This window comes from Ranitomeya variabilis, chromosome 2, assembly GCF_051348905.1.
Source record: "Ranitomeya variabilis isolate aRanVar5 chromosome 2, aRanVar5.hap1, whole genome shotgun sequence".
NCBI classification, from domain to species: Eukaryota; Metazoa; Chordata; class Amphibia; order Anura; family Dendrobatidae; genus Ranitomeya; species Ranitomeya variabilis.
This window is the reverse complement of record NC_135233.1, coordinates 186,112,045-186,139,916: the sequence shown is the minus strand read 5'-3', so window position 1 is coordinate 186,139,916 and position 27,872 is coordinate 186,112,045.

The following is a 27,872-nucleotide window of genomic DNA, read 5'->3' as shown; positions in this document are numbered from 1 at the left end:
GATCTAAATTTCTGAACTTTAAAAATAACTGCAGATTGTTTTTTGCTTTGAGACCCCGTTCCTCTGGTGACCCCATTCAGCAGGTGAAGATTGTCATTTCTCTGCTGCGTGGAGACCCGCAGGACTGGGCATTCTCCCTAGAGCCAGGGAATCCTGCATTGCTCAATGTAGATGCATTTTTTCAAGCACTCGGACTGCTGTATGATGAACCTAATTCTGTGGATCAGGCAGAAAAAAACTTGCTGGCTCTGTGTCAGGGTCAGGAAGCAGCAGAAGTATACTGCCAGAAATTTAGAAAGTGGTCTGTGCTCACAAAATGGAATGAGGATGCCCTAGCAGCTATTTTCAGAAAGGGTCTTTCTGAAGCCCTTAAAGATGTTATGGTGGGGTTCCTCATACCTGCTGGTTTGAACGAATCAATGTCTCTGTCCATTCAGATTGATCGGCGCCTGCGCGAGCGTAAGGTTGTGCACCATATGGCGGTGTCCTCTGGGCTGAGTCCTGAGCCTATGCAATGTGATATTATTTTGACTAGAGCAGAACGGCAGGAATTCAGACGTCAGAATGGCCTGTGTTTTTACTGTGGTGACTCTACTCATGCTATTTCTGATTGCCCGAAGCATACTAAGAGGGTCGCTAGGTCTGTTACCATTAGTACTGTACAGCCTAAATTTCTCTTGTCTGTTACCCTGATTTGCTCATTGTCGTCCTTTTCTGTAATGGCATTTGTGGATTCAGGCGCTGCCCTGAACTTAATGGACTTAGAATTTGCCAAGCGCTGTGGTTTTTCCTTGGAGCCTTTGCAGAGTCCTATTCCCTTGAGGGGGATAGATGCTACGCCATTGGCCAAGAATAAACCTCAGTACTGGACACAGTTGACCATGTACATGGCTCCAGCACATCAGGAAAATATTCGTTTTTTGGTGTTACATAATTTGCATGATGTAGTTGTGCTGGGTTTTCCATGGTTACAGCTACATAATCCGGTGCTGGATTGGAAATCTATGTCTGTGACTAGTTGGGGTTGCCAAGGGATGCATTGTGATATTCCTTTGATGTCGATTTCCTCTTCCCCCTCTTCTGAAGTTCCTGAGTTTTTGTCGGATTTCCAGGATATATTTGATGAGCCCAAGTCCAGTTCCCTACCTCCTCATAGGGACTGTGATTGTGCTATTAACTTGATTCCTGGCTGTAAGTTCCCTAAGGGTCGACTCTTCAATCTGTCTGTGCCAGAGCATGCCGCTATGCGGAGTTATGTAAAGGAGTCCTTAGAGAAGGGGCATATTCGCCCATCTTCGTCACCATTGGGAGCGGGGTTCTTTTTTGTTGCCAAGAAGGATGGCTCCTTGAGGCCCTGTATAGATTATCGCCTTCTCAATAAGATCACGGTCAAATTCCAGTACCCTTTACCTTTACTTTCTGATTTGTTTTCTCGGATTAAGGGGGCTAGCTGGTTTACCAAGATCGACCTTCGAGGGGCGTATAATCTTGCTCGTATTAAACAGGGGGCGATGAATGGAAAACAGCATTTAATACGCTCGAAGGCCATTTTGAATATCTTGTGATGCCTTTCGGGCTCTCTAATGCTCCATCTGTGTTTCAGTCCTTTATGCATGATATTTTCCGGGATTATCTGGATAAGTTCATGATTGTATATTTGGATGATATTTTGTTTTTTTCCGATGATTGGGAGTCTCATGTGAAGCAGGTCAGGATGGTATTTCAGATCCTTCGTGCTAATGCATTGTTTGTGAAGGGGTCTAAGTGCCTTTTTGGAGTTCAGAAGGTTTCTTTTTTGGGTTTCATTTTTTCTCCCTCGGCTATTGAAATGGACCCTGTTAAGGTCCAGGCCATTCATGATTGGACTCAACCCACATCTGTGAAGAGCCTTCAGAAATTTTTGGGCTTTGCTAATTTTTATCGCCGCTTCATTGCTAATTTTTCTAGTGTGGTTAAACCTATGACCGATTTAACGAAGAAAGGTGCTGATGTGGTGAATTGGTCCTCTGCGGCTGTGGAGGCCTTTCAGGAGCTTAAACGTCGCTTTACTTCTGCCCCTGTACTGCGTCAGCCAGATGTTTCTCTCCCTTTTCAGGTTGAGGTTGACGCTTCTGAGATTGGGGCAGGGGCCGTTTTGTCTCAGAGAAGTTCTGATGGCTCTTTGATGAAACCGTGTGCTTTCTTCTCCAGAAAGTTTTCGCCAGCTGAGCGTAATTATGATGTCGGCAATCGGGAATTGTTGGCTATGAAGTGGGCATTTGAGGAGTGGCGACATTGGCTTGAGGGAGCTAAGCATCGCGTTGTGGTCTTGACCGACCATAAGAATCTGATTTACCTCGAGTCTGCCAAGCGGTTGAATCCTAGACAAGCTCGATGGTCTCTGTTTTTCTCCCGTTTTGATTTTGTGGTCTCGTATCTTCCGGGATCTAAGAATGTGAAGGCTGATGCCCTTTCTAGGAGTTTTTTGCCTGATTCTCCGGGAGTCCTTGAGCCGGCTGGTATTCTCAAGAAGGGGGTTATTCTTTCTGCCATCTCCCCTGATTTGCGGCGGGTGCTTCAGGAGTTTCAGGCTGATAAACCTGACCGCTGCCCAGTGGGGAAACTGTTTGTTCCTGATAGATGGACTAATAAGGTAATTTCTGAGATTCATTGTTCTGTATTGGCTGGTCATCCTGGGATTTTTGGTACCAGAGATTTGGCTGCCAGGTCCTTTTGGTGGCCTTCCTTGTCGCGGGATGTGCGTTCTTTCGTGCAGTCCTGTGGGACCTGTGCCCGGGCCAAGCCCTACTGTTCCCGTGCTAGTGGGTTGCTTTTGCCTTTGCCGGTCCCTGGGAGGCCCTGGACGCATATTTCCATGGATTTTATTTCTGATCTTCCTGTTTCTCAGAAGATGTCTGTCATCTTGGTGGTTTGTGACCGGTTTTCTAAGATGGTCCATTTGGTACCTTTGCCTAAGTTGCCTTCCTCCTCTGATTTGGTTCCATTGTTCTTTCAGCATGTGGTTCGGTTGCATGGCATTCCGGAGAATATTGTGTCGGACAGAGGTTCCCAGTTCGTTTCTAGGTTTTGGCGGTCCTTTTGTGCTAGAATGGGCATTGATTTGTCTTTTTCGTCAGCATTTCATCCTCAGACAAATGGCCAAATGGAGCGAACCAATCAGACCTTGGAAACCTATTTGAGATGCTTTGTGTCTGCTGATCAGGATGATTGGGTGACCTTCTTGCTGTTGGCCGAGTTTGCCCTTAATAATCGGGCTAGTTCGGCTACTTTGGTTTCGCCTTTTTTTTGTAACTTCGGTTTTCATCCTCGTTTTTCTTCGGGGCAGGTTGAGCCTTCAGACTGTCCTGGTGTGGATTCTGTGGTGGACAGGTTGCAGCGGATTTGGACTCATGTGGTGGACAATTTGACGTTGTCTCAGGAAAAGGCTCAGCGTTTTGCTAACCGTCGTCGGTGCGTTGGTCCCCGGCTTCTTGTTGGGGATTTGGTCTGGTTGTCTTCTCGTCATGTTCCTATGAAGGTTTCTTCCCTTAAGTTCAAGCCTCGCTTTATTGGTCCTTATAAGATTTCTGAAATTATCAATCCTGTGTCTTTTCGTTTGGCCCTTCCAGCTTCTTTTTCCATTCATAATGTGTTCCATAGATCTTTGTTGCAGAGATATGTGGTGCCCATGGTCCCCTCCGTTGACCCTCCTGCTCCGGTGTTGGTTGAGGGGGAGTTGGAGTATGTGGTGGAGAAGATTTTGGATTCTCGTCTTTCGAGGCGGAAGCTTCAGTATCTGGTTAAGTGGAAGGGTTATGGCCAGGAGGATAATTCTTGGGTTTTTGCCTCCGATGTCCATGCTGCCGATTTGGTTCATGCTTTTCATTTGGCTCGTCCTGATCGGCCTGGGGGCTCTGGTGAGGGTTCGGTGACCCTCCTCAAGGGGGGGGTACTGTTGTGAATTCCGTTCTTGGGCTCCCTCCTGTGGTTATGAATGGTACTTTTGTGAGTTCTGCCCTTGGGCTCCCTCTGGTGGTTTCGAGTGGAACTGCTGCTCCTTGAGGTTCTGCAGCAGCTGCTTTCACTAATCGGCTCCACTGGCCTTGCTATTTAACTTGGCTCTGGTCTGTAGTCCATGCCAGCTGTCAATGTTCTCTGGGTTGGATTCAGATCTCTATTTGGATTTCTCTGATGGCCTGTCCATTTCAGCATAAGATAAGTTCTTGCTAGTTCTTTGGTTGTCCATTTGCTTTGGACCTTACTGCTCAGTTAAGTTATGTTTCTTTTGTCCAGCTTGTCATTATGAAATATTCAGGCTAGCTGGAAGCTCTGGGGAAGCAGATTTGCCCCTCCACACCGTGAGTCGGTGAGGAGATCATTTTTGTAAACTCTGCGTGGATTTTTAGTTTTTAATACTGACCGCACAGTTTCCTTTTCTATTTTCTGTCTATCTAGATTAGAATTGGCCTCCTTTGCTAAAATCTGATTTCATTTCTGTGTATGTCATTTCCCTCTCTACTCACGGTTAATATTTGTGGGGGGCTAGCTTTCCTTTTAGGAATTTCTCTGAGGTGAGATAGTTTTCTGTTTCCATCTTTAGGGGTAGCTAGTTCTTAGGCTGTGACGAGGCGTCTAGGGAGTGACAGGAACGTCCCACGGCTATTTCTAGTGTTGGTGTTAGGATTAGGAACTGCGGTCAGTAAAGCTACCACCTCCCAGAGCTTGTCCCATAACTCATTTTACCCACCAGGTCATATCAGTGCTTCTCCGTAACCACCAGGTCATAACAGATGGCCATTCCAGAACCTTCACTTTGTTCTGCTGTAGCCAATGATAGGTTGACTTGGCCTTGTGTTTTGGATTGTTGTCATGCTGGAAAGTCCAAGTACGTCCCATGTGCAGCTTCTGGGCTGATGATTGCCTCCCTTATTTGCTGATAACATGCTGCATTCTTCTTCCCTTCAACCTTGACCAAGTTGCATGTGCCTGTGTAGCTCACACATCTCCAAAACATCAGAGATCCACCTTCGTGCTTTACAGTAGGAATGGTATTCCTTTCATCATAGGCCTTGTTGACCTTTTTCCAAATGTAACATTTATGGTTGTGGCCAAAAAGTTCAATTTTGGTCTCATCACTCCAAATTACCTTGTTCCAGACGTTTTCAGGCTTGTCTCTGTGCTGTTTTGCGTATTGTAGTTGAGATACTTTGTGGCATTTGTGCAGTAATGGCTTTCTTCTGGTGACTTGACCGTGCAGCCCTTTTTTCTTCAAGTGCCTCGTTATTTGTGGGTTTTTCTTTGCATCCCAAACAATTTTCCTGGCAGTTGTGGACACAATTTTTGTTGGTCTAGTTGACTGTGGTATTGATTTTTATAGCGCCCCTGATTTTCAATTTGTTAATCACAGTTTAAATGCTTCTGATTGGCATTATCAATTCCTTGGCAATCTTTTTGTATCCCTTTCCTGTTTTATACAGTTCAACTACCTTTTCCCGTGGATCTGTTGACAATTCTTTTGCTTTCCCCATGACTCACAATCCAGAAATATCAGTGGCTGGATGAAAGATGCAATAGTCTGTCTGCATCCCAGAAACTCACTCAGCTTTTATGCACACACACTGATTACAAGCAAACACGTCACAGGCGAGGATGTTACCTTTGGTAGCCATTCAAACCCATTTGTGTCAACTTCTGTGCATGTTATCAGGCCCAAATCACAAGGGTATGGAAACTTTTGATCAGGGTCATTTGGATATTTTGGGTTGTCATTATGATTTAAAATGAGAAAAGACAGTAGTTTGACAATAAATGGCTTCACTCAATCACTAATCATGAGTGTAGAAAAAGATTTGGTGTTATCATTCATATTCTCTGAAAAAAGGCCAAGGAAGTAAAAATTCTGCCAGGGTATGCAGACTTTTGTGCACAACTGTAAGCACCAAACTTGTATAGTTTTTTTTAAGTGATTAAATATATTATATTAGATATATATTTCATACCACACTTTTACAGATGCAGCAATATTACATGTTTTTCTTTTCATTTCTTTAATATAGAGAATGGTGGTTGATTTAAATTTTTATACATATTTTTAAAAAGTGATTCTTGTATTGTTTATTTCATTTTTCAGTTGCTTTTGGGGACTTGAACCTTTAATAAATTTGATTATGTACTGCTATGCTACAGTAATGCTGTATATATTGTGACAGAGGGGAGATACACGTCACTGCACATGATAAAGTCTGTGATGTCCAGCACACTACGTGTTGAGTGGTTTAAATGAGAGTTATGTTATGGGCTGGTTTTAGTGGACCTCCATAGAGCGGGTGGGAAGGGGTCCACCGCATCTCCATCTGCAGTGTCCTGACAGGACCTGTGTGATGTCGAGATCATGTGATCAATCACATGATGGAGGAATCACATAGTCTGGGCTTAAATGGCTGGCTGGCAGAGCTTCCAGTGTTCAGTGGTTGCCTAGAGAGAGAACACTCCAGAAAGTTGTGTGCTTAATCTGAATCGTGGACATTGCTGCCTGTGAGTGGGCTGATCCACGCTAGGAAAAGGACTGTGTTTTTTTTGTTTCTTTGTTTTGCCCAAAGGGCTGTGTTTACTTTCCCAAGCTTGGTTTATGCCGCTACAATAAACCAAGCCTTTTCTTAAAGAGACAGTGTTCCAGTTATACCTCTGTCTCCAGCCAAGTGAGCTGCTCTACCACAGGCGGTGTTAGAAGTGCGGGCAGTTTCCCAGCGAACTCATGTGGCGGCCACAAGCCAACGTAGATGTCAGACAAGATGGAGGACCTGCTCAAACATCTGCTACAAGCACAGCAGCAACATCAGCTACAACATCAGCAGCAATTACAGAAGCAACAGATGGTGCAATAAGAAACCAGTAAGTTGCTTATACAACAAATGCAGCAACACCAGCAGCAGAATGACTTACTGGCAGAGGCAGTTCGTGGAAGACGGACAGACCCTCCCCCCAAGTCCAGGTGAAGACACGTACGTCCAGAAGATGGCAAGCCGAGCCATGCAAATAATGACCCAGAGTGATGATGTGGAGGCCTTTTTGATGGTGTTTGAGCGGGTGGCAGAGTGTGAGAAGCTACCACCGTAGCAGTGGGTGGAGGTGCTAGCCCACTATTTGACTGGTGAGCCCCAGAAGGCCTATTATGAATTGGCACTACAGGATGACAAATTAAAAACTGAAATTTTGGCAAGCGCAGGAGTGACTTTGTCAGTGAGAGCACAAAGGGTTCACCCACTGGGCCTATTGTGGGAAACCGCCTCAATCCCAAATTTTTGATCTACATCTGGTGCAAAAATGGCTGCAGCCACAATCTTCCATTTCAGCCCAGATGGTCGAGCACATTATCATGGACAGGTTTGTGCACTCCCTTCCTAGGCTGGTGCAGACCTGGGATGCCCAGGGACATCCCCCGAAATGCATACGAACCGGTGGGCCTAATGGCACGGTTCCAGGTGGTTGACAGGTCCCAAAGAAAGCCAGGGGGTGGTGCATCCTTATACTGCGGTACCCAATGAAAAACAGCCCCAAAAGAGGGGGAGTAAAGCCACCACTGTGGGTAGTCCTAGATCCCAAGGGGGTCACTGAGGGGTTGTCAAAGGCCACGGTAAAGACTTGCTTTGCTGGAGATGTCGTGGTCCTGGACATATAGTTGCCCGTTGTCCCTTGTCATGTGAAGAGATGGACTGTATGTAGCCTAGGGAGACGCTGCTCCTACTATGCATACCCTGACTGCAGTGTGGACTATCAGCTCGGTGAGGGGCCGCAGGCTTGTCCCGTGTTAATAAATGGGGTGCTGGTGACAGGACTCTTAGACTCAGGGAGTTTGTTGACCCTGATAAGGGCCACACTTCCCCATCAGTTGATCCTGAAATATGTTGGTGTACTTTGTATCCACGGGGACGCCGAAGACTATCCCGTCGCCGAGTGTCAGTTAAAACAAGCCGGGGTATGGAGCTCCGTGAGGTCGGGGTGGTCAAAGGTTTGCTGCACCCCGTGATAATCAGGAGAGAATTCAGCATTATGTGGTAGAAGGCGGAGATATCAAAGAACACAGACAGGAGCCAGCTCAACCCTGTTGAAACCCCATCACAGTTGGAGATGGATAAATTCCCCTTGTGTGTCCTGGCTAGTGACAAGGACAAGATGGTGATTAGTGAAACTGAAATTCCTGAATTGTGGGTTTCTGGGGGGAATTTTGAGGCTGCCCAAATGCAGGACTTGACCTTGGAAAACGTACTGGAAAATCTGACTGTGATAAATGGAGTTGCCCAAGAGCCAGGGGCCGACACTAGATTCCCATACTTTGCTGACAATGAGGAGTTGCTGTATGGGGTCACTAAACAGAGAGGGGAAGTATTAGATCAGCTGTTAGTCATGGGGCCCTATAGACGTAGGGTACTAGATATGGCCCATTCTCATGTATTGGGGGGAACCTAGGTGTAGATAAGACCCAAGAGTGAGTCTTTCAGAAGTTTTACTGGCCTGGGTGTCACAGGGACATTAATTTCTGCCGACCCTGCCCTTCCTGTCAGCTAACTGCCCCCGTATCCCACTTCTGCAGTCCCCTAGTTCCGATACCCATGATCGAGGTCCCATTTGACCGGATGGCCATTGACCTGGTCGGGCCCTTAGTTAAGTCCACCAGGGGTCATCAATACACCCTGGAGGTAATGGACTACGCTACATATACATGGAAGTACTACCACTGAGAAACTCCTCCGCCCGAAGTACAGGTCCTTCTCAAAAAATTAGCATATAGTGTTAAATTTAATTATTTACCATAATGTAATGATTACAATTAAACTTTCATATATTATAGATTCATTATCCACCAACTAAAATTTGTCAGGTCTTTTATTGTTTTAATACTGATGATTTTGGCATACAACTCCTGATAACCCAAAAAACCTGTCTCAATAAATTAGCATATTTCACCCGTCCAATCAAATAAAAGTGTTTTTTAATAACAAACAAAAAAACCATCAAATAATAATGTTCAGTTATGCACTCAATACTTGGTCGGGAATCCTTTGGCAGAAATGACTGCTTCAATGCGGCGTGGCATGGAGGCAATCAGCCTGTGACACTGCTGAGATGTTATGGAGGCCCAGGATGCTTCAATAGCGGCCTTAAGCTCATCCAGAGTGTTGGGTCTTGCGTCTCTCAACTTTCTCTTCACAATATCCCACAGATTCTCTATGGGGTTCAGGTCAGGAGAGTTGGCAGGCCAATTGAGCACAGTAATACCATGGTCAGTAAACCATTTACCAGTGGTTTTGGCACTGTGAGCAGGTGCCAGGTCGTGCTGAAAAATGAAATCTTCATCTCCATAAAGCATTTCAGCTGATGGAAGCATGAAGTGCTCCAAAATCTCCTGATAGCTAGCTGCATTGACCCTGCCCTTGATGAAACACAGTGGACCAACACCAGCAGCTGACATGGCACCCCACACCATCACTGACTGTGGGTACTTGACACTGGACTTCAGGCATTTTGGCATTTCCTTCTCCCCAGTCTTCCTCCAGACTCTGGCACCTTGATTTCCGAATGACATGCAAAATTTGCTTTCATCAGAAAAAAGTACTTGGGACCACTTAGCAACAGTCCAGTGCTGCTTCTCTGTAGCCCAGGTCAGGCGCTTCTGCCGCTGTTTATGGTTCAAAAGTGGCTTTACCTGGGGAATGCGGCACCTGTAGCCCATTTCCTGCACACGCCTGTGCACGGTGGCTCTGGATGTTTCCACACCAGACTCAGTCCACTGCTTCCTCAGGTTCCCCAAGGTCTGGAATCGGTCCTTCTCCACAATCTTCCTCAGGGTCCGGTCACCTCTTCTCGTTGTACAGCGTTTTCTGCCACATTTTTGCCTTCCAACAGACTTACCATTGAGGTGCCTTGATACAGCACTCTGGGAACAGCCTATTTGTTGAGAAATTTCTTTCTGGGTCTTACCCTCTTGCTTGAGGGTGTCAATGATGGCCTTCTTGACATCTGTCAGGTCGCTAGTCTTACCCATGATGGGGGTTTTGAGTAATGAACCAGGCAGGGAGTTTTTAAAAGCCTCAGGTATCTTTTGCATGTGTTTAGAGTTAATTAGTTGATTCAGAAGATTAGGGTAATAGGTCGTTTAGGGTACCGTCACACAGTCACACTTTGATCGCTACGACGGTACGATTCGTGACGTTCCAGCGATATCCATACGATATCGCAGTGTCTGACACGCAGCAGCGATCAGGGACCCTGCTGAGAATCGTACGTCGTAGCAGATCGTATGGAACTTTCTTTCGTCGCTTGATCACCCGCTGACATCGCTGGATCGTTGTGTGTGACAGCGATCCAGCGATGTGTTCGCTTGTAACCAGGGTAAACATCGGGTAACTAAGCGCAGGGCCGCGCTTAGTAACCCGATGTTTACCCTGGTTACCAGCGTAAACGTAAAAAAACAAACAGTACATACTCACATTCCGGTGTCTGTCCCCGGCGTCTCAGCTTCTCTGCACTGTGAGCGCCGGCCAGCCAGAAAGCGAGCACAGCGGTGACGTCTGACGTCACCGCTGTGCTTTCCGGCCGCTGTGCTTACACAGTGCAGAGAAGCTGAGACGCCGGAGGACAGATACCGGAATGTGAGTATGTACTGTTTGTTTTTTTTACGTTTACGCTGGTAACCAGGGTACACATCGGGTTACTAAGCGCGGCCCTGCGCTTAGTAACCCGATGTTTACCCTGGTTACCCGGGGACTTCGGCATCGCTCCAGCGCCGTGATTGCAACGTGTGACCGCAGTCTACGACGCTGGAGCGATAATCATACGATCGCTGCGACGTCACGGATCGTGCCGTCGTAGCGATCAAAATGGCACTGTGTGACGGTACCCTTAGAGAACCTTTTCTTGATATGCTAATTTATTGAGACAGGTTTTTTGGGTTATCAGGAGTTGTATGCCAAAATCATCAGTATTAAAACAATAAAAGACCTGACAAATTTCAGTTGGTGGATAATGAATCTATAATATATGAAAGTTTAATTGTAATCATTACATTATGGTAAATAATGAAATTTAACGCTATATTTGAGAAGGACCTGTATAGCACAAGAGCTAGTACTTATTTTCTCCTGGAAGGAGATCATGATTGACCAGGGGACACTGTTTGTGTCCAAGGTAATGAGGGACTTGTGCAAGACCCTCCAGCTTACCCAACTTAAGATGTTGGTGCACTATCTGCAGACAGATGGCCTGGTGGATAGGTTCAATAAGACCTTGAAGTCCATGCTGAAGAAGGTCGTGGAGAAGGATGGCTGAGATTGGGATTGTCTCCTACCATACCTACTGTTCTCCATCAGGGAAGTCCCACAGGCCTCTACGGGGTTCTCACCATTCGAGCTGTTTGACGGCTCCCTGAGCACTTCTAGATTTTGCCAAGGAGACTTGGGAAGCAGAAGTTACATCCAACAGAGCGTCATTGAGCATGTGGCCCAAATTCAGGACCGAATCAGAAAGGTGATGGCTAATGTGAAGGGGAAAAAGAGTCTCCTTCAAGCACAAAAATCCCAAGCGAGGGTCTTCAACCGTACCGCGAGGCTGAGACAGTTTAGCCCTGGGGACCTGGTGCTCGTGTTGATCCCCACTGTGGAAAACAAATTCCTGGCCAAGTGGCAAGGGCCATACGAGGTGGTCAAGAAGTTGAGTGATGTCAACTCTAAGGTCCAACAACAAGGGAGAAGGAAGACGTACCAAGTGTACCACATCAACTTGCTGACACCGTGGTGGGACAGGGATCCGGTAGAAGCAGCGTGCCTAGGTACCCATCCTGAACCAGGGTCGAGGATGTCACAGTGGCAGAGACACTGTCGCTGGTCCAGTATCATCAGTGCCATGAGTTGCTTCAGCAGAACAGAGACCTTTTTTCGGAGTTACCGGGATGTACACAGGTGGTGGAGCATGAAATCCTGACTGAACCACGTGTGAGGATGAACTAAAGGCCGTATCGGATTCCTGAGGCTCGCCGTGAGGTGATCTCCCAGGATGTGAAGGGAATGTTGAGCCTGGTGTCATCGAGGAGTCAGAGTACAGATGAGCAAATATTTCAATGTTCGGTTCGGATTATGTTTGCCGAATTTGCAATATTCGGTGAATATTCAACAAATTAATCGGCGAACATAACCGAACGCTATTCACGTCAATGGGAGACACAATCCATGCACAACACCTTAGAACGACCCCAAATGCTGCCAAAACACATCAAATGAGGGACAGACAACAGGAAAGTGGCCTCAATTCACCCACAAGAAAGATTTTAGCATGGCACTAAAGCATTTACAGCTTTCAATTGAACGTCACAGTAAGACTAGGGGTGTGAGGGATCGGTGTATGGCCCCTTTGCAGGGAGCCCTGATACCATGTGCAAAACCTCTACCTGGTTTCATGCTGAGCCACACTCAGGTGGCACAAATATTAGTTTTCTAGACTACCATTGTCAAAAAAATTTAAGGATAGTAACACGGGTAGTTGAGTACAAGGAAGTGGAGGCCTGAAGGTGTCGGAGGCCTACTGCTACAGGCAACATGCATTAAGGAGACCCAACCAGGTGTGTTCACATTTCCAAACATTATTGGCATCAATTTCACCACAGTAGAAATAGTATATTAGCAACCGACAGGTCTTTCACTACACCTTATCCAGCAGATGGACACCCAACCAGAAGTCTACACCAACAAAGTGGCATCAATTGCAATAAAGTAGAATTAGTATAGCAGGGACAGACATCTACAATTACAGCCAACCCAGCGGATGGAGACCTTAACGGGCAAGGTGGCGGAATCACTGTTCTGTATCCCTCTGAAAGCCTGGAAGTGGTGTAACAAGGTCGCCTACCAAATCTCTACTCAGAAAAGTGGCAGCAGGCAAAAACTGTGAGCCAGGGAGATAAAAAGAGGTGGCACTCCATGGCTGGCCTACAGAATGTGGCAGCTGACCCCCTACAGCAGGTAAGCTGCTACGGCCCAAAGGAAGGATGAAAAATGCAGGCAGGCACTGTAGGGACTCTGGAACCATGGGTGCAGATGGGACTGGCTGAGGAACAGAAAAACACTGGCAGGTGCCAGCAGACCAGATGTTAGACAGATGGGCGCTGGCAGGTGCAATCTGGACTGGCTGATGGACAGAAGAGCACAGACTAGTGTTGAGCATTCCGATACTGCAAGTATCGGGTATCGGCCGATACTTGCTGTATCGGAATTTCCGATACCGAGATCCGATATTTTTGTGATATCGGGTATCGGGTATCGCAACAACATTAATGTAATAATGTGTAAAAAAGAGAATTAAAATAAAAAATATCGCTATACTCACCCTCCGACGCAGCCTGGACTTCAGCGAGGGAACCGGCAGCGTTGTTTGTTTAAATTTTGCGCTTTTACTTGGTTACGTGAAGTCCCGGCTTGTGATTGGTCAGGGCGGCCATGTTGCCGGGACGCGGACCAATCACAGCAAGCCGTGACGAAATTACGTCACGGCTTGCTGTGATTGGTCCGCGTCCCGGCAACATGGCCGCCATTAACCAATCACAAGCCGTGTCGTCACGGGAGGCTGGACATGCGCGTATTTTGAAAAGCGCGCGTGTCCAGCCTCCAGTGACGTCCCGGCAACATGGCCGCCATTAACCAATCACAAGCCGTGACGTCACGGGAGGCTGGACATGCGCGTATTTTGAAAAGCGCGCGTGTCCAGCCTCCAGTGACGTCCCGGCAACATGGCCGCCATTAACCAATCACAAGCCGGGACGTCACGGGAGGCTGGACATGCGCGTATTTTGAAAAGCGCGCGTGTCCAGCCTCCAGTGACGTCCCGGCAACATGGCCGCCATTAACCAATCACAAGCCGGGACGTCACGGGAGGCTGGACATGCGCGTATTTTGAAAAGCGCGCGTGTCCAGCCTCCCGTGACGTCACGGCTTGTGATTGGTTAATGGCGGCCATGTTGCCGGGACGCGGACCAATCACAGCAAGCCGTGACGTAATTTCGTCACGGCTTGCTGTGATTGGTCCGCGTCCCGGCAACATGGCGCCGTGACCAATCATAAGCCGGGACGTCACTGGAGGCTGGACACGCGCGCTTTTCAAAATACGCGCATGTCCAGCCTCCCGTGACGTCACGGCTTGTGATTGGTTAATGGCGGCCATGTTGCCGGGACTCGGACCAATCACAGCAAGCCGTGACGTAATTTCGTCACGGCTTGCTGTGATTGGTCCGCGTCCCGGCAACATGGCCGCCCTGACCAATCACAAGCCGGGACCTCACGTAACCAAGTAAAAGCGCGAATTTTAAACAAACAACGCTGCCGGTTCCCTCGCTGAGGTCCCGGCTGCGTCGGACAGGTGAGTATAGCGATATTTTTTATTTTAATTCTTTCTTTTACACATTAATATGGTTCCCAGGGCCTGAAGGAGAGTTTCCTCTCCTTCAGACCCTGGGAACCATCAGGAATACCGTCCGATACCTGAGTCCCATTGACTTGTATTGGTATCGGGTATCGGTATCGGATTGGATCCGATACTTTGCCGGTATCGGCCGATACTTTCCGATACCGATACTTTCAAGTATCGGACGGTATCGCTCAACACTAGCACAGACAGGTACGAGCAGATGGGCACAGTCAGGTAAGGGCAGAAGGGTACAGGGTAGACAATCAAAGCAACAAACCAGAAACAAATAATAGAGGTATATTCAGTATTTAAACCAAAAGAAGAAAAAACACCCTTAAAAATATCTTTAATGTATCATCATTAAAATGTAGTAATATAAATAAATAACTGCCAACACCATAACTCGAAGGTATGGGCGGGGTATTATTCTAGCCAGATTACAACAGGAACTCTTTACCAGAGAAAAATATTCCTGGCTGAATCTCTATTAATCCTCCTAATAGACTGTATACCTTTCTGGCAGTGGAGGTTGGCACCCTAAAATTCGACATGGCGCCCCCACTCAATGTCGGCTGTCCCTTCTGGCCCTAATCGGACACTGACGTCTACCCACGCCCACACCCCAACACAACATCGTGGAGCCCACTTTGCATCTCATGAGGAGGTGGGCGTGATACCGGAAGTGCCTCACCAACTATGAAGTATTGCGCATGTCCACCTTCCTTGAGACGCATTTGCGCTCCACGATGTTGTGTGGGACGCGTCACCGGAAGTAACATACAAAGCGAGGCTTGGAGGATGAGACGGCGCGCGTCTCACTTTATGGCACAGGTAAACGTGTGGTGTTGAATGTATTAGCAGCGCCGTTACCTGAGCCAATTACGATCTACCAAGCTCCCCAAAATGGCAATTATTCAGGTATACTCCGGTAATGGAGTCTATAAAGATAGCATGATCACTTCCAGTTATTCACATCCATTCTGAAGCCATTGTTGCTTGTTCCCAAATGGTCCCCTGATGAGCCCCTGTACCGGGAAGGGGCGAAACGCGTAGGATGGAGACATGGGACATATTCATGTCACACTTATTCAGATAAGTAATATATTTTGACAATAGCAGCTTGTGTCTGGTATTCCGTGGCAGGATTATGCTAAGCGCAATAATGTGTAGCGTGGTAGCCACAAGAGACCAGTGAAACTGTTCACTTGTGTGAGGCTTCTATTTATGTCTGCTATATTGGGATGGAGACATGGGACACACTATGATATATACATTCAGTTAAGCAACCTATTGCGGTTATAGTAGCCTGTGTCTGTTATTCCCTGTCAGGTTCTTTGTCTAAAATGTGTGCCAATCTGTAGCGCGGTGGTTATGAGAAATCAGTGAAATATCTCATCTATGTGAAGGTTTTTGTTCATGTCTGCTATGTCTTTGACCGGGTCATGGCAAGTCTGTCGTGCAGCTAATGATGGCAGCAGAATAGTCTAATATGCACAAGAGCACTTTATACATCATTGTGGTCTCCAACTATTAAGTTCTGAAAGGCCTTGTTCCCCTCTGCTCTATATTGATTTTTTTGTGTTTTGCAGTTTGCAGACACGTATAACAATACACAAGACTATACCAGGTCTTATTCCTGGCCTCTAATGTGTATAGAAGGGAATCGGAGGGCATACTTTTCTGTGCAATATTCTGTGCAAATATTATAGTTGGTGCAGTAATATACCCTGTGCCTCATTTTTATATTTATGCATTTTTTCATTTTCACAGTGTGACATATGTTTTTGTTGTGTGTATGGTGTTGGGGTGTGGGCGTGGGTAGACGTCAGGGTCCGATTAGGGCCAGAAGGGCCAGCCGACGTTGAGTGGGAGCACCATGTCGAATTTTAGGGTGCCAACCTCCACTGCCAGGAAGGTATAAAGTCTATTACGAGGATTAATAGGGATTCAGCCAGGAATATTTTTCTCTGGTAAAGAGTTCCTGTTGTAATCTGGCTGGAATAATACCCCGCCCATACCTTCAAGTTATGGTGTTGGTAGTTATTATTTATTGATATTACTACATTTTAATGATGATACATTAAAGATATTTTTAAGGGTGTTTTTTCTTCTTTTGGTTTAAAAACAGGGTAGACAAGCAGACTGGGAACCTGGGGAACATGCAAGGCAAAGAATAGAGGTACAGAGAGGAACATCAAGTGCATGTATACTAATGCCAGAAGCCTCGCCAACAAAATGGACGAATTAGAACTAATGTTGTTGGAGCATTATTATGACATGGTGGGGATATCTGAAACAAGGCTGGATGAGAGCCATGACTGGGCTGTTAACTTGCAGGGCTATAGTCTGTTCAGAAATGACCGAATGGATAGGCGAGGGGGAAGGGTGTGTCTATATATAAAATCGTCCTTAAAACCCATCCTGCGTGATAATATAGGTGAATCTAATGAAAATGTAGAGTCCCTGTGGGTGGAGATAAGGGGAGGGGGGAAAATAATAAATTACTGATAGGGATTTGTTATAAGTCTCCAAAAATAATGGAAGCAATGGAGAATATCCTCGTAAAGCAAATAGATGAATCTGCGACTCAAGGAGAAGTCATTATTATGGGGGACTTCAACTACCCTGAAATAGATTGGGGAACAGAAACCTGCAGTTCCAGCAAAGGTAATCGGTTTTTGACAACTATGAGAGACAATTACCTTTCACAACTGGTTCAGGACCCAACAAGAAGGGGGGCACTGCTAGACCTAATATTAACCAACAGGCCAGACCGCATATCAAATATAAGGGTTGGGGGTCACTTGGGGAATAGTGATCACAAAATAATAAGTTTTCATGTGTCCTTTAATAAGATGTGTAGTAGGGGGGTTACAAGGACACTAAACTTCAGGAGGGCAAAATTCCAACGGATGAGAGATGATCTTGGTGCAATTAACTGGGATGATATCCTGAGACATAAAAATACACAAAGAAAATGGGAGACGTTTATTAGCATCCTGGATAGGACCTGTGCACAGTATATACCATATGGGAATAAACATACTAGAAATAGGAAACCAATATGGCTAAATAGAGCTGTAAGGGGCGCAATAAGTGACAAAAAGAAAGCATTTAGAGAATTAAAGGAAGTAGGTAGTGATGAGGCATTAAATAAATACAGAAAATTAAATAAATTCTGTAAAAAGCAAATCAAGGCAGCAAAGATTGAGACAGAGAGACTGATTGCCAGAGAGAGTAAAAATAATCCCAAAATATTCTTTAACTACGTAAATAGTAAGAACTAAAAAATGATAGTGTTTGCCCCCTTAAAAATAGTCTGGGTGAAATGGTGGATGAGGATGAGGAACAAGCCAATATGCTAAATGACTTTTTCATCAGTATTTACACAAGAAAATCCCATGGCAGACAAAATGACTAGTGATAAAAATTCCCCATTAAATGTCACCTGCTTAATTCCAGCAGGAAGTACGGCGGCGTCTAAAAATCACTAAAATTGACAAATCTCCGGGCCCGGATGGGATACACCCCCGAGTACTGCAGGAACTAAGTACAGTCATTGATAGACCATTATTTTTAATCTTTAAAGAGTCCATAATAACAGGGTCTGTACCACAGGACTGGCGTATAGCAAATGTGGTGCCAATATTCAAAAAGGGGACAAAAACTGAACTCGGTAATTATAGGCCAGTAAGCTTAACCTCTACTGTGGGTAAAATCCTGGAGGGCATTCTAAGGGATGCTATACTGGAGTATCTGAAGAGGAATAACCTCATGACCCAGTATCAGCATGGGTTTACTAGGGACCGTTCATGTCAGACTAATCTGATCAGCTTCAATGAGGAGGTAAGTTCCGGACTGGACCAAGGGAACCCAGTGGACGTAGTGTATATGGACTTTTCAAAAGCTTTTGATACGGTGCCACACAAAAGGTTGATACATAAAATGAGAATCATGGGGATAGGGGAAAATATATGTAAGTGGGTTAAGAGCTGGCTCAGGGATAGGAAACAAAGGGTGGTTATTAATGGAGCACACTCGGACTGGGTCGCGGTTAGCAGTGGGGTACCACAGGGGTCAGTATTGGGCCCTCTTCTTTTTAATATTTATTTATGACCTTCTAGGGGGCATTCAGAGCAGAACTTCAATATTTGCATCTTTCCCCCATCTCACGTGACCCCCCCAATGAACCTATCCATTACAGTAAATGGCTACCCAATCTCCCCAGTCCCACAAGCTCGCTGCCTCGGGGTAATCCATGATGCTGATCTCTCCTTCAAACCACTTATCCAAGCCCTTTCCACTTCCTGCCGACTTCAACTCAAAATTATTTCACGAATCCGTTCATTCCTCAACCAAAAATCTGCAAAAACCCTAGTCCATGCCCTCATCATCTCTCGCCTTGACTACTGCAACCTCCTGCTCTGTGGCCTCCCCCTCGAACACTCTCGCACCCCCTCCAATCTATTCTAAACTCTGCTGCCTGACTAATCCACCTGTCCCCCCCGCTATTCCCCACCTTCTTCCCTCTGTCAATCCCTTCACTGGCTCCCCATTGCCCAGAGACTCCAGTACAAAACCCTAACCATGACGTACAAAGCCATCCACAACCTGTCTCCTCCATACATCTGTGACCTCGTCTCCCGGTACATACCTACACGCAACCTCCGATCCTCACAAGACCTACTTCTCTACTCCCCTCTTATCTCCTCTTCCCACAATCATATACAAGATTTCTCTCGCGTATCACCCCTACTCTGGAACCCTCTACCACAACACATCAGACTCTTGCCTACCTTCCAAAAGAGCCTGAAGACCCACCTCTTCCGACAAGCCTATATCCTGCAGTAACTACCGATCGACCAAACCGCTGCATGACCAGCTCTACCCTCGCCTAATGTATTCTTACCCATCCCTTGTAGATTGTGAGCCTTCGCAGGCAGGGTCCTCTCTCCTCCTGTACGTTATGATTTGTATTGTTTAAGATTATTGTACATGTTTTTATGTATACCCCTCCTTACATGTAAAGTGCCATGGAATAAATGGTGCTATAACAATAAATAATAATAAATAATAATAATGACACTAAACTCTGCAAGGTAATCAATACAGAGGAGGCCAATTTTATATTACAGGATGATTTATGTAAACTAGAAGCTGATAAATGGCAAATGAGCTTTAATGCGGATAAATGTAAGGTCATGCACTTGGGTAGAAGTAATAAGATGAATAACTATGTGCTTAATTCTAAAACTTCTGGGCAAAACCGTTAATGAAAAAGACCTGGGTGTATGGGTGGATGACAAACTCATATTCAGTGGCCAGTGTCAGGCAGCTGCTACAAAGGCAAATAAAAATAATGGCATGCATTAAAAGAGGCATAGATGCACATGAGGAGAACATAATTTTACCTATACAAGTCACTAGTTCGACCACACTTAGAATACTGTGTACAGTTGTGGTCTCCGGTGTATAAGAAAGACATAGCTGAACTACAGCAGGTGCAGAGGAGAGCGACCAAGGTTATTAGAGGACTGGGGGGTCTGCAATACCAAGATAGGTTATTACACTTGGGGCTATTTAGTTTGGAAAAACAAATGCTTAGGGGTGATCTTATTTTAATGTATAAATATATGAGGGGACAGTACAAAGACCTTTCTGATGATCTTTTTAATCATAGACCTGAGACAGGGACAAGGGGGCATCCTCTATGTCTGGAGGAAAGAAGGTTTAAGCATAATAACAGACGCGGGTTCTTTACTGTAAGAGCAGTGAGACTATGGAGGGGACTGGATACCTTTCTGGAAAAGTATATTGTTACAGGGTATATATACTAGATTTTTTGATAGGGCATTGATCCAGGGAACTCAGTCCTCCATATAGTATAATACACTCCTCAGTCCTCCATATAGTATAATACACTCCTCATAGTCCTCCATATATTAAAATACACTCCTCAGTCCTCCATATAGTATAATGTACTGCCACAGTCCTCCAAATAGTATAATACACTCCTCATAGTGCTCCATATAGAATAATGCACCGCCATTGTCATCCATGTAGTACAATTCACTTCCCATAGTATAGTGCACCCCATAGTTCTTCATATAGTATAACGTATTCCCCATAGTTCTAGATACAGTATAATGCAGCCCACATATAGTATAATGATGCCACTCCAGAGTATAATGTAGCCACCCCACAGAATATATTAAAGCCCCCTGAGTATAACATAATGCAGCCCCTGCATATATATGGTAGCCCCCTCATAGAGCATAATGCAGCTCCCCATAGAATATAATGTAGCCCCTATAGAATGTAATACAGCCCCCATAGAATGTAATACAGCCTACCTCCCCACAGAATATAATACAACCCCCAATGGAATATAATGTAGCCCCCATAGAATGTAATACAGCCCAGCCCCCATAGAATGTAATACAGCCCAGCCCCCATAGAATGTAATACAGCACAGCTCCCATAGAATGTAATGCAGCCCAGCCCCCATAGAATGTAATGCAGCCAGCCCCCATAGAATGTAATGCAACCCAGCCCCCATAGAATGTAATGCAGCACAGCCCCCATAGAATGTAATGCAGCCCAGCCCTCATAGAATGTAATGCAGCCAGCCCCATAGAATGTAATGCAGCCCAGCCCCCATACAATGTAATGCAGCCCAGCCCTCATAGAATGTAAGGCAGCCAGCCCCCATAGAATGTAATAAAGCCTCCCAATAGAATGTAATACAGCACAGCCGCCATAGAATGTAATACAGCACAGCCCCCATAGAATGTAATACAGCCAGCCCCCCTAGAATGTAATGCAGCCAGCCCCCATAGAATGTAATGCAGCCAGACCCCATAGAATGTAATAAAGCCCCCCAATAGAATGTAATACAGCACAGCCGCCATAGAATGTAATGCTGCCAGCTCCCATAGAATGTAATACAGCACAGCCCCCATAGAATGTAATGCAGCCAGCCCCCATAGAATGTAATGCAGCACAGCCCCCATATAATGTAATACAGCACAGCCCCCATAGAATGTAATGCAGCACAGCTCCCATACAATGTAATGCAGCCCAGCCCCCATAGAATGTAATGCAACCAGCCCCCATAGAATGTAATAAAGCCTCCCAATAGAATGTAATACAGCACAGCCCCCATAGAATGTAATACAGCACAGCCCCCATAGAATGTAATACAGCACAGCCCCAATAGAATGTAATAAAGCCCCCAATAGAATGTAATACAGCACAGCCCCCATATAATGTAATGCTGCCAGCTCCCATAGCAGCACAGCCCCCATAGAATGTACTGCAGCCAGCTCCCATAGAATGTAATACAGCCCCCCCCAATTGCCCCACAATCCAGTTATCACTCATTGATATATTTAAAAAAAAAAAAAAACTCTCCTCACCTCTCCTCATGCCCCACGCTGCTCCCGGCTCCGGTATCAGCAGCTGCAGTCTGCCCGGCCACACAGCAGGTACGTGATATGACGTCATCGCGCACCCACAGTGTCAGAGCGAGGCAGAGCGGGGAATGATGGGAGAGGGAGCGACAGCGGACGCTCTCTCCTCCATCATTGCATTCAACTGTACCGGCGTCATAGACGCCAGTATAGTTGAATTAGGGGCTGGGCGGGCGATCGGGGGGGGAGTTGGCGCTGGTGGGAGGAGTCAGCCCTGGCGCCGCTGATAGCGGCAGCGGCCCACTCCTGGCACCGGCCCTTCTGGCATTTGCCAGAAGTGCCCGGTGGCCAGTCCGGCCCTGGATTCTGTTGAGAGCAGACTGCACGTGTCTAATATCTCCCGTCCCCATATGGGGAGGCGCTGATGGTTTAACACCTTTCCCCATCTTACACACATAAAAATCACTTCCTGGTTTGTTCACATATCTTTCTGTACCTCCCAAATGATGCAAGTTTGCTGCTTTACACCATCTATTAGCATTCAGCAATTTAACATCAGCTAATCTCCCCTATTTTCCTTTCTCAATACGTCATGCCATTCTGCAGTCTGAAGTCTGCCATTCTTATGAATCTCACATACTTTATAACTTCTAAAATTCTTCACATACTTAACTTCGTGTTCTGCCACTATCTGGGGGGCTGTTTTCTCATCAGGAAGTAAAAGAAAGTATCAGGAAGTATGAAAAAATTGGTATAAAAAACTAAAAAAAAGAAGAAAAACTTCAAAAAAAGTTGGTACAAGAAGTTGACATAAAAAGGAAAAGAAAACCGTCAAAAACGTGCTACAAAAACAAAAATCTTAAAATTTTGAAAGGAAAACTTCAAAAAAAGTTGGTACAAGAAGTTGATAAAAAAAGGATAAGAAAACCGTCAAAAACTTGGTACAAAAACAAAAATCTTAAAATTTTGAAGGAAAAAAAAGTTGAAACTGCTTTTAACACTTTGTCCGTGCTCAGACACAATGTGAAACACACACACTTCCCCTTTCTTATGCTGCTGTATCCAAAGTCACTGAAATCAGGTATCTAAAAACAAGTAGCTCACAGCAAAAATGATCGATACCACTGAGTTTTATTTCCTCAAAAATTGCTACACTGTAGCTAGCACTTATCTCAGAATGTAGAAACAGAAAACAGCAAAAACAGATGTGACAGTGTGATTTACAATGGATATATCTTTGCTAACAGCAAAAGGAGAAGTGTGGAAAAGAAAAAAAACAACTTTCCTTTACAACTGTATGCACTTAAAACAACAGTACATGACATGAACAAAAACAGATACAGAAATCCGGGAGAAACCGATACCCTCTTTATGATTCTGTGACACGTGCAGGCTGCTCTGGGAAGACAACTGTCAATTGCACTGAGCACGCACATGCTCGGGCCGCCTGAGTGAGAAGCACAACAAGCGGTGATCCTACCAATCTCCAGTCCGGTCTTCCTGACTGGCTCGCCGGCTACAGGAATCTGTGGTAGCCCTCTAAGCTATCACCATCTGAGCCTGGACACCTGGGACTACCTGTCCCTCCTATGCATGGGAATCTGAGATAGCTTATCGAGCGATTTGATCTCCTGCCATCTGTTACCCAGCCACCACAAACAAAGAGTGACGTAATAGGCAGCTTGTATTGTTTATATCTGGGCTAATATGGATCTACAAATAGTATGTGAAAAAATAGTATGTGCAAAAAAGGTCAGTTGGATAAAAGGGAGGTAATGTTGACCTGGATTGTTGGAATAATGTGTGTAATCAGATGGGGACTCCCTCTGATGTAAGATCGTTCACAATGCTGTGTGCTATAATGAACAAATGAGACAGATCCTTAGTGAAGTGGTTTAGAAAACACCACTATCCATTAAGCCTATTCCGTCACTCTTTGTCTACCACAGTATCATTTCTGATATATCTTTGTTTTTTCTTATCATCATGGGGATGCTTTACGACACATTTTAAACACCGTTATGTTTATTTAGGCACATTATACTTTGCACTATCGATTTCTCGCCACATGAAAGAAATTAGTCCGTCCGCATGAATATTGCACTTCTCTCAGTGAAGAGTCCATATATCCTCTTCAATGTATTCTACTTTTTTTCTAGTATGTTCCTATTATGAATTACCTTTTATTGGACCAGTGTCCTGGATTATATCTATGTGAACATCACCTGTGTCTTGGTTACGTCTTATGCTGCCACGGCCATTCGTAATTTCTAGTCATGACATACACATGATGATTTATTTACTGTCTACCATGTGAAATCAGACAGACATTAAGATTCAAATTCCATTCTTTTGATTTTTTGTTTTGTTTACATTCCGGTATATGTTTTTTCTGATAGATAATATTGAACTGTTCTGAGGAAGGTCCATCTTGGACCGAAAACGTTCAACAATTGGTTCTGTGTCTAGACGTGAAATAAATTGAATGTTCTTCTTTTGAATAATTGACTGCCGGGTTATTTTGGACATTTGCTATTAAGGGTGGGATACCCTTCTCGAGCACTGACACCCATATTTTGCAGAGTGCCGTGTTTTGTTTATCTTTAGCTTTGACTTTCCTTCACACGGGCACCTGTACAATATGTCAGAAACTTTTTTCTATAATGCCGAGGAAGCAGCTGAGATCGTCTCCAAGGTAACAGCATCGGGCGAATTCCTCCATACCTCTACACAGGAACTCAAGAACAGGGACCTGGAGAGTGTCGAAAAGAGCGATTAACCTTGAACTACACACCGTCACCATAGCCAAATACTTAGGTGTTCAACGTATTCCTAGGGGCTTACGATTCCCCCTTCAGCCCACCTTCTTTAAGGATGATAAAGAATATTGCACTAAATTCAAACACATATTAAACAAATGCTCGTTTGACCTGATGACCTTGACATTGGCCTACCTACAAAAAAATTTGGACACAGTTAATACACAGATATCTGCCATAGAAAATCAACTATAAAGCACTTTACCACAGGAGGATTTCCAAGAAATCAAGTCCAAGAATCAAAAGACCTTATGAATCCATCAACAGGAATTGGAGAAAAAGAAGAGATCCAAATTTTTAAGAGACACAGAGGATTACTTACAGAATCGTGTCTACCAATGGCGGAACAAACGTTTCTCCAGATGACGAACCTCCCAAAGGTCCTCTGGTTCCATGGACAGCAGAACTGGCACTACAAGCATTTCCACGTCTTCTCCTTTTTTAGGGAACAATCGAGGCCGGGGAAAAGGAAGACGAGGCGGGGGGGCAATGCCGCCAGGGACTTCAGGACCCAAGTGACAACCAGGTCACAGGTAGGCAACGCCCTTTAGTCATTAATATTTCCTCTAAAAACTTAGATTCCCATCAACTTTCGTTATTACAGAAGGGTCTCTCCTTTTGTCCAGCTTACAAATTCAATTTTTTTGAGCTTAGCCTTGACTTATAGAGATTTTATCGCAACCTTAGACTTAAGGCACACTTTCAGGGTATTCCAAGCATAACCATCTCAGGACACTCCAGCCCTTTTACAATTGAAAGACCTAGGCTTACGTACACCTAGCTCCTTTATGCCGCCTAGGGACAAACCCCCCCCCCCCATTGAAACATTCATTACCTTAGTTGAAAGGGACATGGAGACCTTCAACCGTGAGGTCAACCTTGGCAGATTTCATTATCAAACCAATCTAACAACTGAAGAAAAAGTAGCACTTGACCAATTATCAACTGACAAGTCTCTTGTCATAAAACCGGCAGACAAGGGTGGGGCCATCGTCATCATGGACAAAACAGACTATATGTCTGAAATACAAAGACAAAGACAATTAAGTGACACAAGGGTCTATGAGGCTATTCCACACAATCCCACTAGTAACATAGCTGACAAAATCTTAATGGTTGTGGATCACCATTTAAATGAGGGCACCATAGACAAAAAATTGAGAAATTATCTCATTAAGACAGACCCAATAATACAGTTTTTTAATATCCTGCCAAAGGTGCATAAGAGTTTACATAAACCACCAGGCCGCCCGATAGTATCCTCCACTGACTCGGTCCTTTCACCCCTGGCTAAAACACTGGAAAGGATATTAACACCACTAACCAAACAAACTAAATCATTTCTGTTGGACACTAGTGAATTCTTGAAATTAATTAAAAATCTGGGCCCACTCCCCACATCCACCATACTTGCCACTTGAGATGTGAGCAGTCTATATACCTCAATTGCACACACCAAGGGGATGGAAGCCACAGACCGACTGCTGTCGGAATCCAACATCTGATCCCAAAATCAGATGATTTTGTTCTGATATATTAGGCCTGGTTCTCTAGGAGAACCATTTCATGTTCCAGGACACCTTCTACATCCAGCGGCAAGGGACCGCGATGGGCTCGAATGTAGCGCCACCTTATGCGGTGGCCTACATGGCAGCATTCGAGGAGGATTATGTATTCAACCATCCACTATTCAGACAGTATTCCAGAATATGGCGGAGATTCATTGATGATATCTTCTGTGTTTGGGCCGGGCCGGTAGAAACACTGTTGCTCTTTGACAACTACCATAATAACATCTGGCCTGAGTTGAAGTTTACCCTACAGCACAACACGAAGAACATCAGCTTTCTTGACACTATGGTGTTTAAAAACATCGACGGCACACTTTCCACTGATCTATATACCAAACTACCGGTAGGAATAGCCTTCTGAAATTTACCAGTTTTCACCCACCAGCTGTAAAAAAAAACCCATCCCAATATCCCAATTCCAGAGGGTAGAGAGGATAGTCACTGACAGTGACACCAAGAATCAGAGACTAAATGAAATGGAGGAGAGGTTTTCTGAGAGGGGTTACCCTAAGACACTTAACTATAGCCAGACATTCAACCCCGAAACCGAAAACTTCCGGGTCACGCATACCCTTTGTGAACACTTACCATCCTTACTCTAGGCGGGTTGAGGCCTCACTCCGTAGACATTGGAGCATCTTGAGTAGGAGCTATCCCAATGTCCCTGAGTTCTAACAACCGTTTCTATCATGTTACCGTCGCCCCTCAAACATCAAGGATAGATTGGTAAGGGCAGATGTTGGATCAAGCACCAGAGTACCCAGGCAAGTATTTTTACGTACGCAAAAACGGGGAACCTTTCCATGTCTCAATTGCTTGCAAAGCAATAACATTCAAAAAGGAGACAAAATCTTTCATCCTCATACTGGAAGGAGCATCCCCGTTAGAGGTTATTTTACCTGTGAATCCACCTACGTGATCTACATGATAAAATGTCCCTGCGGTCTGGTCTACATAGGCGAGACCACTCAGGCGGTACGTGATAGAATATCGCAGCACAAGTCAAACATATGCTGTAACAGGGATCATCTACCTCTTCCACATCATTTTCGAACAATGGGACACAATATTGCTCAACTTAAATTCCAAGTTGAGGAACAAATCGAACAAGGCCGCAGGGGACAGAACAGGGTGAAACTGCTGAAAAAACGAGAATCTTATTGGATATTCACCCTACAGACTTTGGAACCGAAGGGCCTCAACAGAGATTACGACATGTCCAGTTTTCTTTGAACATGTCATTTGTTTGTACTGTGTCTGGATATTTTCACTGACATGTTGTATATTATAATGTCGATATGGTAATAAGTTGAAATTTTTATTTCTCCTTTTTTCCTTTATAGAACAGTTAATCGTCCTCTTCGTCTCTCACTGGGCACCCTATGTATGTCTTCATGGTACAGTATAGACAGCACCTTGTAGCGATTCATAGTGCATTGTGCTTTTCTGCTCTACATATCTCTTAGCTATCACCCCCACGTTCATACATACAATCTTTAACTCATAGTGACTAGACACAACCTTAATCCTCTTTTCCCCCATGTTTTGCCTTTATAATAGGTATACACATCGCTAATGCAGCAGGATATAATTCAACAAATTCAGCTAGATATTTGCTTTCACCGCTCCCTGGACTATAGTAC